This window comes from Ahaetulla prasina, chromosome 1 (genome assembly GCF_028640845.1).
Source record: "Ahaetulla prasina isolate Xishuangbanna chromosome 1, ASM2864084v1, whole genome shotgun sequence".
Taxonomy (NCBI): Eukaryota; Metazoa; Chordata; class Lepidosauria; order Squamata; family Colubridae; genus Ahaetulla; species Ahaetulla prasina.
In genome coordinates, this window is record NC_080539.1 from 334,953,437 (window position 1) to 334,973,243 (window position 19,807).

At 37.1% G+C, this 19,807-nt stretch overlaps 1 long non-coding RNA gene across 4 annotated transcripts in view; it reads right to left on the minus strand.

Annotated features, from left to right (window-relative positions):
- LOC131187894 (uncharacterized) overlaps positions 1-19,807 on the minus strand; it is a 56,415-nt gene continuing 36,608 nt past the window's right edge. The window contains exons 2-4 of one of the 4 annotated variants that reach the window (XR_009152656.1): positions 7,030-13,307; positions 3,254-3,316; positions 2-1,802 (exon numbers count right to left, since the gene is read on the minus strand). This is a non-coding gene — a long non-coding RNA (uncharacterized LOC131187894). Of the gene's footprint in view, positions 13,308-19,807 lie in introns of all 4 variants that reach the window. The other 3 variants (XR_009152655.1, XR_009152654.1, XR_009152653.1) reach the window with 3 other exon arrangements.

Below are 19,807 nucleotides of genomic sequence, written 5' to 3' on the forward strand. Positions count from 1 at the left end.
TATGTTTTTGCAGTGGAGAAGTTGTAAGTTACATGATAATTTTTTCCTGAAACCAAATTGTTTGTTGGAGAGTAGGTTGTTAGTTTCTAAGTGTGAGGTAATGGATTGGTTGATGATAGATTCCATGACTTTGCAGGTGACGCAGCAAAGGGAGATCGGTCTGTAGTTTTCGACTAAGCTGGGGTCTCCTTTTTTGAAGATAGGGATGACTGTGGCTAGTGACCAAAGTTTGGGAAGAGAACTGGTAGTGAAAGCTTTATCAAAGATAATACTTAGGGGTTCTGCTATATTAATGGAAAGTTTTTTTAAGAAGTATGCACATAGTCCTTCGGGTCCTTCTGATTCAAGGATGAGAGAATAACACTTGAATTGAATATCTATGGAGATTTTCAGTCATACAAGTCATGGTTATCCCAAAGGTGCTTCTTCAAAAAAGCAACTGGACTTTCTTGGCTTTTCCTTGAAGGCATTTTGCTTCACATCCAAAATGCTTCTTCAGTTATGAACTGAGTGGTGTAGAAAGGCCCATAGGAGGAGCCAAAGCCAAAGCAAGCAAAGAGAAAAAAATAATATAGTGAAAAGAAACAATGATTATTTAGTTAATTGTTTAGCCATCAGCTGAATATGAAAAGTTACCATAGAGACATGGAGAGGAAGAAAACTACAGAGAAGTTCCATTACATGAACAGAAGGATACTCATGTAGCAGCGTTGTTGTTGTTGTTGCTGCTGCTGCTGTTGTTATCAGAACTTGTGGCTCTGCTGTGGTACTGGGAGTCTGGCAATGGTGGGGAGCTCTTAAAATGGCTCTATTGAGCTGATGTAGAATTAATTCTGTCGCTGACTGTGATTTTTATATCACAAAATTTTATCTTTTCTATTGTAACAGTTTATATATATATATATATGGTTTTTTAACTTGTTTTACTGGGTTGTTTTATCTTTTGTGAGCCACCCAAAGTCACCTAGGTAAGATTGACAACCATATAAATCAAATAAATTAACAATCATTCTTCATCTTCATCATCATTTTTTAGCTGAAGGAATGCTTGAACAACACAATGTTTGTGAACTTCAATGTTCACTGTTTTAATTGGGATGAACACCTTTTGAATGGTGTGGGAGTAGGAATGGATTTCCAGAAGAAAAACTGCACAATACAGGAACCAGGACCACTACTCAGGTGACTCTGAGGACAAAGATAAACCTCCAAGTGCTTCAATGACCCTCTAAAAGGATGTAGATTACCAGCTGTCTGCAAGGAATATAAATCCTTCCATTCCCCACTGTCCTGTCAGAGCTGAAGAAGCTTCTTGGATGAGAAGCGAAACATCTTCAAAGAAAACAACAACAACAAGAAAGTCCAGTTGCCTTCTGAAAAAGCACCTTAGGGACAGCCATGACCTGGTGACTGAGAATCTCTACAAACTGTTGTAACCAGTGTTTCCTGAATTAACACTTTAGTTTGACTTTACTCACAAACTTTTACATTTCCTGAGAGTTATACTGTAGCATTTTTTTAAAAAAAAATCATTAAATCATTTTCAAAATACATAGTTTTGAAAGAAAAGCTATCTAGAAAAAACATATTTAAGAAAAGTAGTGGTACAGATTAAAAAAACAGATTATTACTTAATTAAAAAAAGATAAACATTGATCTTTTCATTCTATATTCTGGATATTTCTAGGAAAGAACGTAATGGAATTTTCCATTTCTCCATGAAATTCTTCTTCAGAAACAATCTACAAGAGGCTTTTTCAAAAGGTGCCTTCCAGACGTCTTGGGTATACAACTTCCAGAATCTAGGGAATGAGAAAAGGAAGATTCCTTAAAACAAGGCATCTTTCAAGAAGAAATTACATTTTGTTTTCTGTAGAGGAATGAATACTATTAATACATTTCAGGTAGCAAATCTAAATTTTGGGAAAATTTTCTCAACCAGAAGTTCAGTCAGTAGCCTTTGGAGAGCTGTTGTTTCCATATTTCCCAGTTTTTAAAATAAGGGAAAATTTCTCACAAAGTCTGCTCTACTGTCTATAATTAAAAAAACCCTAAATGGGTTAAGATAGTGCACACATCTTTCCATGAGTACTATGTTGTATATAGGAACATATTTGTTGTCCCTTTAATATAGTATTTACAAATGTGTGTGTTATATACATACTAAAAGCATGTTGCACCATTTGATAAGGCCATACCAACATTAGTTCAGTGCCCAGAAACCCAAACATTAACTGATTTTGAGATCATAAAACACCAGATACTATTTTGCAAAGTCTTCCATAACATCCATTATCAAACAACCATTTTCAGAAATCATAACTTATGAAGACAAGACCCTTAAGTAGCATAGTATAGACCAGGGGTATCAAACTTGCGGCGTCACATTGGCATCCTGTGACGTATCATGACTTCGCTAAGGGGTGGGCATGGCCAGAGTATGATGCATCTGGCCCTCTGGCTGTGAGTTTGACATGGTCAAACTCACGGCCAGATTGTAATTTGCAAGCATCCCCATGGTCATGTGATCAAAATTTAGATGCTTGGCAACTGGTATGTTTTTATGAACAGATGCAGTGTCCCAGGGTCATAGGATCACTTTTTGAAATTTTCTGAAAGTAAAGTCAATGGGGAAACCAGATTCACTTAATAACCATGTTACTAACATAATAACTGAAGTGATTCATTTAACAACTCTGGCAAGAAAGGTCATAGAATGGGGCAAAATTCATGTGTCTTGCTTAGCAATGGAAATGTTGGGCTCAACTGTAGTTGTAAGTCGAGGACTACATATACTACTACTAATATCAGTAATAGCCACCATCATTACCACATCTATCTATGGAATTTTATATACTCTTTTGCAGGCATTCCTGCATTTTGAAACATGTACTACCATCTGGTTTTGGCACTAAAGTGCCATCTGGAAGACTTTCAAAGTATATAAAAAAATTGAATCCATCAGTTACAGGTGTCATGAAGAAGGTGAAGACACCCCTATCTTTTAAAGAAATAAATTCTTGCGCTGTATTTTCTAACTTTTCAGTTCTGCTTGTTGCAGTTCTGATCTGACACTGTCAACAATAAAGTGTAGAAAATATTTCCTATGAGATCAGCTTGCTTGCAATCTCTTGTGTGTCAGCAATCAAATAATGACCCACAGGGCATCTCGTGATATAGGGTCAGATATAGAATGTAAACCTTATTGGGTATTGTTTGTTTGGAAATTAATATACAGAACAATTCATATCACCCTTATAATTAAGTTCTTGTGGTTCTTCCACCCGCAAAAAGCATCTGTAGGTTTATCATCAACCTGCAACAAAAAGAGAAGAAGTTTGTACTTGGTGCCTTGGGCTGAAGTTTTCTTCCTGCATTCCCCCCTCCCCACTGCCTTATTTTAAAGAAAATCCAACAAGGAAATGCAATACTTGAGAAGCTGGGGGGAAATAAAGGTTCACAAGCAATCCTGCTTGTGAACACAAATTTTATAAATAGGCACTCTGGCAAACATCAAAGAAATTGCTGCCGAGAGAAACTAACTGATCATGTATATTTTACATTGCCCATTTATTCTGAACAGAGCTAGCCACATATTGCCAGTTAACTCTGAAAGAGCAAGTAAATGCTGCCCATTTGGGATGTTAGATGCTTCTTTTCTTTTATCCATATGTTTTTCTATCTCAGTGCATTAATTAAACATTTTCTATTATGAGTTTAGATAATTTGGAAAGAAAAACACCCCTGGTCACCTAATCCAGGGAAACTGGTGAAATAATGTTAAACCAACATCTGGAGGCCCAGAAATTATGATTGTTAAGGAGGAAGTATCAGACAATAGCTGTTATTGATCACTGTTTTGTTTCCTAGGGATATGCTAAGTTTCAAACTTTAGGGAGACCTTTCCTTTCTGGAAAAAAAAATGCTCAGAGAAGTTGAAAGTTGATACCCTTTTGCCAAGAGAAGCACGTCTAATAAAATTCCCTTTATCTGTGTAGTTTTTTTCATAATCTCTAGAACTATTACAGCTCTTTTAAAATACAGAGGGTCAGTTGTTTGGGGACTCATTCTTTCCTCAGACAATGGCCTAGGAGTCAGAAGGCATTTTAGCCATGTAATCTTACATAATCTGCTTTTCTAATAAAGATGGTGTCATCAAGCAACAAAACATTATGCTTCTGGAGCAATGCAGTCGATGGCATTACTGTGAGCAGGTCCATTGTTTAGTGTTTTCAAGTTTAAGAATTATAAAGCTTTAAAGCTAATTATAAGATTAAAGAGATTAGGTTCTTAAAAGTTTATAGATTTTTGTGAAGTTTTAATTGTGAATTATTTGGTAGTCTTTTCTGAGCTGAAAGAGGACACTGAGTTAATTAAGAAATAAATATATCTTAAGGAGACTTGGAATAAGACAAACGTTGCATTCCAAATAAGAAGAGTCCTTAGTTCACATCTAGTCTCTGCCAGGGCAGTTCACTAGATGAATTCTCTCAGATAACCACTCAATCACTCTACTTCCCCATCTTAAAGCTCAAGGCAAAAAATGCACCGATGTTAACATATGGCATAGAGCTGTGGCAATGGTGGGTTGCTACCGGTTTGCCCCGAATTGGGCGAACTGCTAGTGGTGGCGGCAGGCTCCACCCATATGCGTGCACACCCACAAGTGAACCAGTAGCAACAGGTTTTGAAACCCGCCCCTGATCTGTGGGTTCTGTCAAAGACCTCCTTATTTGAACAGAATCAAATGTACTTTTTAAGAACTGTTCTAGGGACTGATAGGAGCATACTTGCAAAAGCAGTAAGAGCTGAAACAGGAATCCAGTCCGTGTATAGTCTAAAATAATCAAAGTATTTAATTACTAATGGAGGACATTCTCAATGGAACCTTACAGTCAAACCTTACCTGATGGGCACATTTTAACCTACCACACGGATCAATCAACTTTTCCAAATCATCTGACATCATGGCCTCTCAATAAAATACCTATCCTCAGTTGGCTGTCAGGCTAAGCCAATGTTCAAACTAAGAGTTTTCCATGTTATTGCTTAAATTGTTGAAATGGCTGGCCAAAAATAAAATGACCTTCCAAACAGAAAAACATTTGACAACAGGTTTGACTCATTACCACAGTGATAGATTTGAGCAGCTAATTCTACAATTACATTTGGATGATTCCATCAAGTGTCATAACTTGAGAGAATAAGTATGTTTGTGGAGCAACAGAAATAGAACACAATACACAGGTCCTGTTCAATTGCCAACTATGTGCCTTAGCAAAGGCTCAATACTTACAGATACTACTTGACAGATTCATATATTGGGACTCTAACAAAAAATATCTTATATTGTATAAGCACAAATACATATGGAGTCACTAGAACTGTTAAGTTTATGGTCAGGGCTGTCCAGTATGGAACATGTTTAATTGAACACATTGAGACTGTATGGAAAGATGATGAATTCATTTAAACACATACTGTTTTTGAATTGTAATTTTTGTTCTATTATATATTTTTGCATTACATTTTACCTTATACTCTTTTATCTTTATTTAATCTATTATATTTTAGTTTAGTTTATCTTGCCATAGTCTATTTTATCCAGTGGTGGGTTTCAAACTTTTTTACTACCGGTTCTGTGAGTGTGGCTTGGTGGGCATGACATGGCTTGGTGGGTGTGGCTTGGTAGGTGTGGCAAGGTAAGGATACTGTAAAATCTCCATTCCCTCCCCAATCCAGGGGAAAGATACTGCAAAATCTCCATTTCTTCCTGATCAGCTGGATCTGGGACTGGGGAGGCAGAAAATAGATGGGGGTGGGGCCAGTCAGAATTTTTACCACCGGTTCTCTGAACTACTCAAAATTTCCGCTACTGGTTCTCCAGAACTGGTCAGAACCAGCTGAAACCCACTTCTGAATTTATCACATACTAATATATTATGCCCTATCTTATTTTATTGTAACTTGCTGTGGCTGATGCCCATAATTTGATATGGTCATTGGTCAACTGAGTAATCAATAAAGTATATTATCATATATTATAGTAGTATAAATCAATCTTCAGTTATTTGATGATCTAACAAGAGGCAGAAATCTATGGACAGTAGAACTACAATCTATGGACAGTTGGACCATAGTCAAAACAGGCCTGAAAAATATTATCTTAAATTCATCCTTCATATCTTATGAGGCTACAACTCCACAGAAGTACTGTGGCAAATATTTCAGGCATTTAAGACCATAGAAGCAGTAAAAGAGGCCAAAGCCAGAAAAAATGCTGATAGAGTCTCTTAAAAATTATCACAGCAGTTCTGAAAGTTAGTTTCCTCTTGTGAAACTCTTGCCCAGGAAGCAGTCATTGTTTCAAGCAGACATTTCTTCAATGAAACAGGTAGCCATAAAAATCTGCTTCTAATTAGTACATGGCTTTTTCTCATTATTAAATACACAGAACAAGGAGCTAATTTCACTGAGAGGAAAACAATATATTAAGTTAATTTCTCCCTGGAAGGAAACACTCTCAGGTATTCAATATGCGAGTAACATTTCATGCCTTGACCATCATTTGACACCGTAAGTGTCTAATTATTGCTAGGGAAATATGGTTCACATATGTGTAAGGACCACATTCTTGGAAAAAGATCATACCATTTATAAAATCTTAAAATAAAACATAAAATAAAATAGAAAACTACCCAGTCTAGGACACAGAATAAAAGGGTCAGAGCTTTACAAGATCTAGAAACCTGATAATCTAGGGAAATCAGACCTGAATTTTCTTTCTCTTTTCTTTTTAAAATCAACTTGACCCCAATATTTTGTTAATTTACCTGAATAAAAATAATTTAAAGAGCATACACATGGTAAAGGAAAAGTATATAATCTAGATAGTACGAATGTGGTAACTGGTAGTTTGAAAATGTAATTGCAAACAATTGAAGTGGATTTTCAAAATATTAGGTATTTTGGTAGCAAATATAAATGGATTCATAATATATAGGCTTCAGAGAACAACTTCTTACTCACCGAGAAAACCAGATTAAAACATCTCCAACAGATGGCTGTCTAGCCTCAGCTTTAACAAATCCCAGGGAGAGGATCCTATCACCTCTCTTGGTAATTGGTTCCATTGTCAGAGAGCTCTTATTGTTGGAAAAGTCTCCTCCTCCTCCTCCTCTTCCTCCTCCTCCTCCTCCTTCTCCTCCTCCTCCTCCATTGAAATCTGCTTTCCTGGAATTTAAATCCATTGATTTGTATCACCTACTCAAGAGCAATGAAGAACAATCAGATCTTCTTGGTGGAAACCTTTGTAGAATGCCGGCCATGTTACTCCTTCTGTCACAAGGCTATTATGTGCAGACTCTTCAATCTCTCTTTCTGTGACATAGTTTCTACCAGTAGTAGCCTAATTATCCTGTTTGCTCTTCTTTGAATCTATTCTACTTTGTCTGAATCTGAAATTTCATTTGTCTTTCTGACTACCATATCCCGAGTTAATTCATATTCATATTCAGCTAGTATTCAAAGATATTTTTCCAAAATATTATTACCAACTCAAGTAGTAATTGCTCCCACATAACTTGTGCACTTGACTTTTGCTTCTTATGTGAAGAAATCTGCATTTGTTAAACTTCATTTGCCTTTCTTAAATTCCATTCTGTTGTTTTCTTACCAAAACAAAACGGTTTGAAATTTCATTTTTTTAAATTTATCAATTAACTTTAATTGATTTCTTAATTTTAATGACCCACTTTTGCATTATCTGAAAATTTAATAGAATTTCTTCCACCTCTTCATCAAGTCACGAATAAATATGTTAAAGAGTACAAGTTCCAGGATGGATTATATGATATTCCAATTGATACTTCTTTCCAATGTGATGAGGAACAATTGATTAAGACTGTTAAAGAAATATCAAGTACCAGCTAAGAGCTGAGGTTGATTAATTCTTCAGCCTGAGGTCATTTTTTTGGGGGGTGGGGGGGGTGGGAGGGGTTTGTCATTTTCTTTTTGAATTTCATATTGTGAAAGTGAATTTTCTTTTTTAAAAAAATTATTCTAATTGTTATAAACAACTATCCCTTTCATTGTTCCCAGATATAATAACTAACATTTTCTTCCTATGAAACTGAGAAGAAACTCATGACATTTCCTCTGGGAGAGGAAGTCTTTATCAATAAACATTACCCTGTCTCCCTTTCCTTGTTATTCATTCCAAATAAATTAAAGGAATCTGCAATATATATTGCAACATAGAAGGCAGGGCTGGCAACTTCACCAAAGCAATTTGCGCAGATGCCCCAGGGCCCTGGCACTGCTATGGGGCCCAAAGGCATCCATATGCTTGAGTTCTGCTACAGATTCTTTTGTCAGGATGATGTGGACTTCAATATAACTCACAAAGCCCGATGCTATAGCAAAATAAATTACCAGCATACTATTAGTCTCTGATGCCATTCCAGATTTTGAACCACATTGGCAACAAAGATTGGCATTGTTAAAGGCTTATTACTCAAGGCCCATAAAATGCTGGAAGTTGGCCTTAAAAGGAGGGGAGTGGATACATGGCAACAACACACATAGTAATGAAACAATAACAATAGATGATGTGTGTTTTTTTCCCAATTGGCACTTTCATCCAACATTTTAAACTTCTTTCTCACACCCAGAGCTGCAACTCCAGGCCAACGTATCATGTGATAGTCATTCTGGATGTAGCTCATGGACCACATTTTGCCTAAACTTCCTTGAAGAAATCTACATGTTGAAGAGAAAAATACACACTGCAGTAGTATAATAAACTAATGAAATGTGTTCTCCATGAGTAAAGTATCAGGACTTCATCAAATACAATAAGGTTTTATGACCAAATACATTTGAAAGACACTTTCGAAAGTCAGCTTTAGGCTATCTGAACGGGAGAAAGTAAGTTCTTCAAGCTTAGTAGGGGGCACGCAGAACTTCAAAACTATATTTCATTCTAACCTTTGCTTGAATAGCAATGTTTTCCCCTAAGGATCTATGAAAAAGTAAATCAGTAGAAAAATTATCAGATTGGTGGTAATGAATTGGCTAAAGAGACTTTTAAAAAACTGAACTGCTTACATTAGTATATTATTTCTTTTCCTAAAGCTTCCTGGAAAGATAGATCTTGCAAATAGAGGGCATGACAAAATGTAATTCTGAGAGAACAAAACAAATTTCATTCCTGACGTACACTGTAACACAAATGAATGAGCATGTCTTAAAGCCTCAACACAATTTTTAAATTGTTTTACTTTGATGTCATTGTGATTAGGTACAGTTGTCTGTTCCTGGAAGAAACAAGCTATGGATAGAGTAGAGTAGAGTAGAGTAGAGTAGAGTAGAGTAGAGTAGAGTAGAGTAGAGTAGAGTAGAGTAGAGTTGAGTTGAGTTAATGGTTTTCTGCAAAGGGTTCTATACTGAAGTAGCCCTTTGAGGTCTCAGTTAATGTTGTTTCATCTAAAGGAGAATATTTTCCCCTGTAAAGCAGCCAATAAACTGTTGGGCTTAATCTGTAAGAAAGTAAAGTGCTGTAACTGAAAGAGATAAGGGTACTTGAGGCAACATGAGCAGAAACACACATTTTTCAAGCCACACCAGGAAAAAGCATCTGTATATTGAATTTGCCAGGAAAGGGAAGTGAACAAAAGCTGAGATCATGCTTCTACACTTAAAAATGTTGCTATCCTCTTCTAGATAGTGCATACAAGTCCTAAATCACCTCCCTTGTGTCCACTTGGCTTTGCTTTCTAAGATACAAGGAGCATTGAGAACATTACAACACCCATGAACATCACAACACCCACTCAATACATATGCCTTCATCTTTCTTCTTTAACACATCCAGTGGTTCTGACAGCTGGACATTGGAAGAACACAAAATGGCAGCTAGTTGCTATTCTTTCCCCTTCCTTGTTCTTTTCTGGACATTATTTTTCTTCATAGAAAGGTAAAGAAGTAGAAGAAAAAGCAAACAGTACATGGGGAGTAGGAGTGAGAGCAGGAAAGCTGTCCCTTGTCACAACTGAGGAAACAAGGATAGAATAAGGCAAGATATTAGTGTGCCCTAGCTGCAGAAATGGGCAAGGAAAAATATGGATGACGTGGGAATTACATACTGTGGCTGTTCTCTCCACAACTCTAAAGACTTGGGGCAAAACTCACTTTGCAGAATTTCTTCTAGAGAAGGCGTTTTCAAACTTTTCAGACTATAAAGGTAAAGGTTCCCCCACACATATGTGCTAGTCGTTTCCGGCTCTAGGGACAGTGCTCATCTCCATTTCTAAGTTGAAGAGCCAGCGCTGCCTGAAAACGTCTTTGTGGTCATGTGGTTGGCATGACTCGATGCCGAAGGCGCACGGAACGCTGTTACCTGCCCACCGAAGTGGTCCCTATTTTTCTACTTGCATTTTTTATGTGCTTTCAAACTGCTAGGTTGGCAGAAGCTGAGACAAGTAATGGGAGCTCACTCCATTACTCGGCACTAGGGATTCGAACCGCTGAATGGCTTACCTTCTGATCGACAAGTTCAGCATCTTAGCCACTGTGCCACCATGACATTTGTCATTAAAGTGTAAACAGTGTAATAAAAACAAGCAGGTTAAAATATTGTTGGATTTTCAAATACAAACTGATAAAAGTCTTGGCTCACAACACACCAGATTTAACTGTGGTAGAAAAAAAACTGGTGTGGATAATTGATGTGCAAAAGCAGGAGATAGTAGAAGTCAAAGAACTGGAGAAGACCACAAGCTATCAAGATCTGATAATCAAAATTGAAAGATTGTGGCGTAAACAGGGTGTTGTGATCCCAGTGGTTATTGGCACCCTGGGTGCTATACCAAAAAATCTTGGATGGTACCAAGAAAATGTGCTCATTGACAAAATTTCAATCTGTCAACTACAAAAAGTCAGAATGCTTGGATCCACACACATGCTACACTGATACATTACTACATCCTAGGTTCTTGGGAAGAACTCAAAGCACCTGAAGAACTTAAAACTGTGATCTTACCATTCTGTGTACAGTATATAATAGTAATAATAACCCAAGGATGGCATGCGTGATAATCATTTTTAGTCCACTGAGAATGCTTTTCTGGTGTTTCGGAAACTCGATAGTTTATTTAGTACTATTTAAAAGCTATCTAAAATGGCTTATATATATAATTTGGACTGTTGATTGACCCACATTTTAATGTTGTTCTGTGTTTAATTAAAAAATCACCATGAGTAGGAGTCTTAGATTATCTTTTTCTTAATATACACATTGATGTGATTTTTTTTCAGTATAACATTGAGTTATCCTCATTTACCATATAGTTTTTGTATGTTATAACAGAAAATTTAGCTCAATAAATATGTACTATTCCGTTCACATTAAAATACAACACAAATAACATTTTCTGCAGCTCTAGTAAGTTCCTCTTCTCCTATTTTAATGCAATGTCATTTTAATTGTTTTGTGCTGCCATATGAATTTGTCCTTTTCCATTCATGTTTTACAAAAGAAGCAAGCATTTTAAATATATAAATAGGAGGGAAAGAAATGAAGTTAGGGAGAAGCCAAACACTTCACCAAACAATCAGGTTCAATTTACAATGGTAGAGATATCTTGACATATTTTCTGCATTCTGGGCACAATAAGGTACCTTCAAGATCATCAGGACTTTTATTCTTCTTGCAAAGCATAGAAAAGTTCACATGTGAACAGACATTTCCTGTTTTCCAGGTGGTTTTTTTTTCTCTGAAGCCACAATGAAGGTGACAAAGAAGAGAGAGAGAAAGAGAAGGCAAATAAATACCATCAGAACCTGCAGATTACATCCGTTTAAATAAAATAGATAATATGTGTGCCCTGAGAACTGACCTTTACCATACAAAAGAAGGTTATGTTTTAGACCTTATTTCCTTGCTGTGCTTATTTGTATTGAGAGTAATGTAGTTAATGTGCAGTGCAGAAAAAAAAACTTGAGTAGTTTTAGTATTTATTCTATTTCTCTTCCTAGAAAATGTTCTGAAATGCCACAGTGATAGTGAAGGTGGCTGAGGTTACTGTTCCCCCTGGAAAGCGGGAGAGTTCTCTAAGTCAAAGCAAGCATTTTATCCCTTAAAAAGTTATTGGCTTTTCATACTGCCTTTTATTTCACATTGCAGAGTGATTTGCAAAGCCTTTGCAGCATAAATATGTGGCATGAACTGACAGTCAAGAATTATTTCAACTTTTTTTTTAAAAAAAGCTACTGTTTTATTCTTACTTCATTTGCCCTAATTCAAATTTATATCGTTTAACATCTACTGTACATTGTGCTTCATTGAATATTAACAACTACCCTACTTTGTCTCAGTACAACTTCCTTGTTAAGTAGAGCTGTTTTTTTTATTCCCATATTACAGATAGGAAAGTTGAGGCTGAAGCTAATTTCTTCCCTTCCTACCTCTTACTAGTTTGACATTTATGCCCTTAGCTGTTGTTTTATACACAGTTCACTTTAGATTTCAAGGTATGTTTGACAAGGAGTTCTACTTTAGATTCCTGTTCATGGATTTATCTGACATCAGCAGACAGTTACTAGCTGCCATTTTAAATATGTTAAATATTGCTGCAGGCAGTCCAGGAAAATTAAAGTGACAGGCTGTGGACCCTACCACTTAGTGTGGGAGCTCCCGCCAAGTATTACCATATGCAGGATCTGGCAAGATACTAAGGCTCTAGTACCTGCCTGGGGATATGCCAGAACAATCATGTTGAAAGCAATTAGCCATGGTTCTTCTCTGGTTATAAGTTACTTTCAGTACTAAGGAAAAGTTTAATCATTCCTTTCCATTACAGCCCAATGCACAATAGGGGAGCTATTCAGTGTACAAAGTAGCAAAGTACAAAAAAAGAAAAAAGAAAAAAAAAGAAAGAAAAAGGTAAAAACCCAAATTTAAGTCACATATGAGAATTCATGTGCCTAACTGAAAGTAAACACATGAAACACACAAAGCCAAAAGCAAACAAATGAAATGTGATTGGACTAGACATCCTGTGATAAAAACGAATGGCATTTGAGGAGACAGTTTTGGTGCTCAGCAAAGGGCTTAGGCAAGTTTTCCCAAAGCAGCAACCTTCCTATTTGAGTCTTCAGTTGCCAAAGCCGAACTACGAGATTTGCCAGGTTGGTTAAGAAATTGCTTCCATGATGCTCTCTTGCCTCTTGCTCTTGGACTCAGAATCACATACTGAAGGTTGCAAACACCATATGTTCTCTAATAGTCCTCCTGAGCAGAGAAAACCCTGTGGAGATAAAATCCAGGTTGCTCACTTAAGTCATTAAGTCCATTTCATGCTCACTAACTGGCTAAAGCTTGAAATGAGCATGTCTTTTGCCTAGCCCTTCATTGCCACCCCCTCTGGACACTGTCTATTCCCAGGCCTCTGGACATCGCATATTCCCTCATCTCCTCTGGTGGTTTCAAGCCTTATTTGAGGGTAGGCTAATCCCATCACAATCTTTCTCAGGCCAGGTAGGCCACAGAATGAGCAACTGTAATGCCCTTTGAAGTAATTACTGACCCTCAGGGGGCTGAAGAGGCCTTGCTAAGTGGTTTCTGCTTTTTCAATCCGTATTATGTGTCCCTGAGACTCCTTTGCATGGACAAGGGCATAATGAACTTAAATGGCCTGTTGAGTATTCATTAAAGTACTTCCATAGGAAGAAGACCAAAAGAAATCATCCCAAATGATTAGAGCACAGGACTACAGTCTTTTTAAAAAATGATGATTAAAACATGATTTGTGAAACTTGTTGGGAAACCTCCAGTCAACTCCCTTAAGTGACCTTCTGAAATAAAATATTCATCTGACAAATGACCACATTTTGAATACCGTGTATATTTCCTGCAATATCTCTGCAATGCAGAAAGGATATTGCAGAGTCCCCAAACATGTAGAAAACAGCCCCAAGGACTAGAACTTTTGGAGGGATTTTTTATTATTATTTTTATTACATTTATATCCCGCCCTTCTCCAAAGACTCCGAAGACTCAGGGCGGCTTACATTGTGTAAGGCAATAGTCTCATCCTATTTGTATATTTATATACAAAGTCAACTTATTGCCCCCCCCCAACAATCTGGGTCCTCATTTTACCTACCTTATAAAGGATGGAAGGCTGAGTCAACCTTGGGCCTGGTGGGATTCTGCAGGCTCGAATCTGCAGAATCTGCAGGCTCGAAACACAGCAAGCAGCTGTGTTTAATAACAGGCTGTCTTATAGCCTGAGCCACACCGCGGCTTGTTGCATTGAAATGGACTGTCAGAATTTAGAACTTAGAATGATAGGAAAGATTCTTTTTCACAGAAAAGGGAGGAAGTAAGTAGGCTGGTCCCTTTTACTGCACATCAAGCTTTTTAAGATGTGTGGGTCTGCATTTGTTATAATATGGAAACAAAAAAAATATTCTGTCTTGCAACCCTCATCCATACACTGAAGTGGTACAATTATGGTAGCTATTTGTCTAGTTCAATTCCCAAGTCTTCCTAGGATTGATAAGATAACAGATGGAGCAGGATTGAGAAATTGAGGCACCTGGACTCATTATTAATGTCTTCCTCCTTGATAAGCTATAAAATCATCCAAGCCAGCTATAGAGGTTGTCAGATTGTTTTAAAGATAAGGAGTGCCATCTGAAATCGTTCTGCAATGCAGAGTAACACATGTGACAAAACTATGCCAGTATATATGACCCTGCATAGGGCCTAGTATTGGGGAAAGGCAAAAACGACGCTGCCTTTATAGATTGGAAGTATTTTTCTAGTCCAGTTTCCAGATTCCTTGTCACTCATAATATCGGATGAAATGCTTCATGAACCAATCATGCAGCTGCCCTGAAAATCTTCCAGAGGAGCCGTCAAACATCCTATTAACACACTTACTGACACTGGTCACAGATGACTGTCTTTCTAACATGCCAGACTCTGAAAATATAAATAGTTTTGTTGGAGGTTTCCTTGAATATGAACACACTAAACAAATAATGCTGTGTTGCCCAGAATTGGAAACAGGAAAACATGCCATCAAATGCAATGATAACAAAAAAGGTGCTCGATTGTGCAGAAATGGATAAATTAACCATGGAGTTAAAAGAAAGAGAAGAAACAGAGTATTACAAAAGTTGGAATATGTGGTATCAATGGCTAGAAACGAGATGTAAAATCAGTGCATAAAGATGATATAGAAAGTATGTTAAATTGAAAGTTATATATATTCATGAATATGATAAAATTTGTTAAAGGGTAAAAGGAATGTGTGTGTGTGTGTGTTACATATATGAAGAATATACTAAATTGATGTTAATGAAGAACAAATGTAGAATATAGTAAAAGATATTACATATTTAAAGGGGTACATAATGTATAAAATAATAGGCCACAAACTAGAATTATAAAATTTGAATTGTTACCAATAATTGAAAGCTGTAAAAATGGAAATGCATTTTTAAAACTAAAAAAGGTTGAATAAAGACTATTAAAAACAAAAACAAATGCTGTGTATTAATGTAAAACTATTTTTTTCAATGGAACTAAATGTAGTGTGGCCTTAGTTTGGGGAATGTACATGCACAATTCATTTATTAAGCCAAATTTAGCAATTAGCAAATTTAAGCAGATTGAGAAATATTTAGAAATATAAAAATAGTTATGATTATTTTGCATGTGCAAAATATGATGTTTGCATGTGCACAGAGATGGAGATATATATATATATATATATTATATGATTTCTTGAATATTTCCCATACATGAAATATTTTCTCAAGCTATTAATATTCCTGTTCTTTGTAGACATCACACTATTCTGTAAATTCCAGAGCTGCTCCTTTCCTCTCGGCATCAGGGATTATTATGAACACTTTATGAATCATTGCATTCTCATCATCCTTTATGAGTATGCTTGAATCAAAAATACACACAGGTACTGTTTTATGATTGGCACAGCTTTGATTGGCTTTTCTCATTTATCAAGTTATAATGCATTTCAGAAATCTACTCAGAAGACAATACTCTGAATTCTCAGCAGAAATAAAAGTTTGGGACTGATTTTATTTAAGTGAAGGTTCTGTTATTTTATAAATACTAGTCTTGGTAGATAGAAGCTTGAAATTGCTATCTTAGAAAATATATAAAATAACTGTATACTCTGGCACAGGGGTTTCCAACCTTGGCAACTTTAAGACTTGTGGACTTTAACACCCAGAATTCCTCAGCCAGCTTTGGTGGCTGAGGAATTCTGGGAGTTGAAGTCCACAAGTCTTAAAGTTGCCAAGGTTGAAGACCTGTACTCTGGTATGCTGATGGGGAAGAGAATGACCATGATTATCCACAACTAGAGTTGTCATTCTCCTCCTCCTCCTCCTCCTCCTCCTCCTCCTCTCTACTGGAGAAAATATAGTAACTCTATCATGTCTGTCTGTCTGTCTGTCTGTCATCTATCTATCTACTGTGTTTCCCCTAAAACAAGACCCACCCCGAAAAGAATCCCTATCATGTTTTTGAATGCATGCTCAAATTAAGCCCTACCCCCAAAATTAGCCCCAAATAAGACCCCGCCTACCACGGGATGCAGGGGATGGGGTGAGGTAAAAATTAAGCTAGGATGCTGATGTGGGGGTGGAGCTGCCCTACTTACCAGGCCTAGCACACCCTGACACCTGCCTCGCCTTCTTCTGCGGCCATTTCTTCTGCAGCCCACTTCTTCTGCAGCTGCTTGCTGCTACTCACACATGTCACCCCTGGCCTCTGTTTCGTCATCAGAGCCTTCCAGAAAGCCCTCTGCAGCTGAGAAATGGGCTCCAGATTGATGTGTGATTGATGTGTGCCTCTATTTCGCTGCCAGAGCCTTCCTGAAAGCCCTTTGCAACCAATAACAGAGCTCCAGATCAATCTGGAGAAATGTTATCGGCTGCAGAGGGCTTTCCAGAAGGCCTCTGATGGCAAAATGGAAGCCAGGGGCTGCCACATGCATCAATATGGAGCCTGTTTCTCAGCTGCAAAGGGCTTTCTGGAAGGCTCTGGTGGCAAAACAGAGACTGAGGGTGATGTGTGCAAGCAGCAGCAAGTGGCCACAGAACTGGGTCAACAGTGCGCTCCTGCTGGGCGGGGCTGCCAATGCCGGGTTGGCAAGGTGAGTCAATAATTAGTCCCACCCAAAAAGAAGCCCTAGCCATTTTTTCAGGGGTCAAAATAAAATAAGACTGGGTCTTCTTTTCGGGGAAGCATAGTATCTATCTATCATCGATGAATCGGTCTGCCTGCCTTCCTGCCTGCCTCTATCTGTCTGTCTGTCTGTCTGTCTGTCTGTCTATCTATCTCTAAAAAGCCATGGTGGCACAGTGGTTAGAATGCAGAATTTCAGGCGAACTCTGTCCTCAGCCTTCCATCCTTCTGAGATCTGTAAAATGAGGACCCAGATTGTTGAGAGGCAATATCCTGACGTTGTAAACTGCGTAGAGAGGGCTGTAAAGCATTATGAAGCAGTACATAAGTCTAACTGCTATTGCTATCTAGCTATCAAATTTATATAGTCCCCCTCTACCCCTCCCCCATTTCACCAAAAGCAACTCTGGAAAGCACATAACAATCAGATTAAAAATGAAAAATACAAACAAATATAAAATTGAAAAATCCATGTTAATAAACATTATAAAAATGAAAAATGCAGACCATAGAAAAGGGAGGATAAAATTGCCATCCCAACAACACAGCCATCTGAGCAACTCTCCAGTTGCCAGGGAACCCCAGGCCTTACAACATAGCCAGGTCTTGAGTCAAAAACTGCCAGTCCCCAATTCAGCATCAAAGAGATGTCACATGAAGGTCATTTTTTCTTCCAAACCCTAAATAAAGCAATATGTTTCTCAACACCATATTATAAAGGAGATAAATCTAGTTTAGCATAAGAAGAATGATTCCAGGTAGCTACTTGCAGAAAGAGTTAGGATCTCCAGCCAAGTGCCTCCACAATTATATTTCTTGTCCTAAACTCTCCTTTTATTTATTTTACTGGGGGGCAAATGAAGTACACAAGTGCTTAAACCCTGAGAAGGCATTAATTTTCCCCCTTCCTCGAGATCCAATTTATTCTATTACTAAATAGTGCCAAAGGTAATGTATTTAAAAGAGATGTTGAAGTGATCAGGTTGAAATTTATGTTCACTAAAGAAAAGAGGTGGCTTAATTGAATTGGTGCACTTAACTCATTAACCCTTTGCCTCTAGGACTAATAAGGGTGAATCCTGGGTTGTTAATAATTGCAATGGCACAAAGTTGTGCTTTTCATGGCTGTTTAGAAAAAAAGAAAGAAAGAAAGAGGGCAAGAAGAATTAAAGAAAGAATAGAAGGAGAAATTGCATAGCCAGGTGAAATTGGTTCACAACCAAATGAATATCAGGTTATTTTCTTCCTTCTTAAGATGTAGATGAGGACAGGTGAGAAATTCATTTATTCATAATTTTATTAATTTTTATTATTGAAAACTGCCCAGAATCTAGTAATTTTTGTAAATAAAGAAACAAACTTGGCCTTCTCTTTGCAGCTTGTAGTGCTTTTCCAGAAGTAATTCCAAAAGCAACTAGATACATATCATCCTTCTCTTCTAGTAACTTAGAATTCAACTATGAAAAGAAAACTCATGCAAATTAGGAAAAGGGCAAAATACTTTTACAAAATCTTTTCCTTAGACAATCTCACAAGCTGAGGTTCAGGTGATATTTTGTACCCCATAATCTATTTCTTCACATCTTTCTTTCTTCCTTTTAGAAGATGTTCTAATCATATTTTCATAGATCAATATTTAGCCTGTCCTAACACTCAAATGGCTAAGCTGCCTTAATTAATGCTTCTTTCAAAGGGCATGAAATTAAAAAACAATGTACGTTCCTCTAAAAAAATCTATAAGATGAAACTAAAATGTATTCTATTAGAGAGTTACAGAGCCAATGAACTCCAATTAAATTGGATCTAGGGATCAAAAGCACGTTTGGTAAGTTAAGTTTCAAATCAGGCTACTTTCTTGTCATTCAGAACTAATTCATGAAAACTATGAGATTTAGATCTCTGTGAAATATTGGTCTTTTTTATGTTATAGCAATATATCATGCAGGATGCTAAATGTGTGGTTTGAATATTCCTTTCTCTTCTTTTCTTTTCTTTTTTTCTTTTCTTTATGTAAACCTCTGACCCCATTCTCACACATTGATCGTATTCAAAACCATGCTTCTTGCAACAAAAAGCATTTTTAAAAAGTCCTTTTTCTAGCAATCTAGGGTAACCATATGACCTTTATTACAGGCAGTGAAGGTCTTTTTACTAAAATACTAACTGTTTGAGAAGCTGTACAGTCTAAATCCAATTTATTTGCATATGGATTTAGAATATTTGCATTTCATGTACCAGGATTGTAATACTCTGCATGGAGCATGTGCAGGGTTTGATGAAAGAGCAGTAGCAGGGATGGTGGGCCACTAAGAAGTATAGGGATGAAATAGTTTTTACCTTCCCTCATTAAGCACAATACTCAAGATGGCTAACTCTTCTTGCCTGCCTGCCTGCCTATCCCTATCTATCTATCTATCTATCTATCTATCTATCTATCTATCTATCTATCTATCTATCTATCTATCTATCTATCTATCTATCTATCTCTTAAAAGCCATGGTGGGACAGTGGCTAGAATGCAAAACTTCAGGCTAACTCTGTCCTCAACTTTCCATCCTTCTGAGATCTGTAAAATGAGGA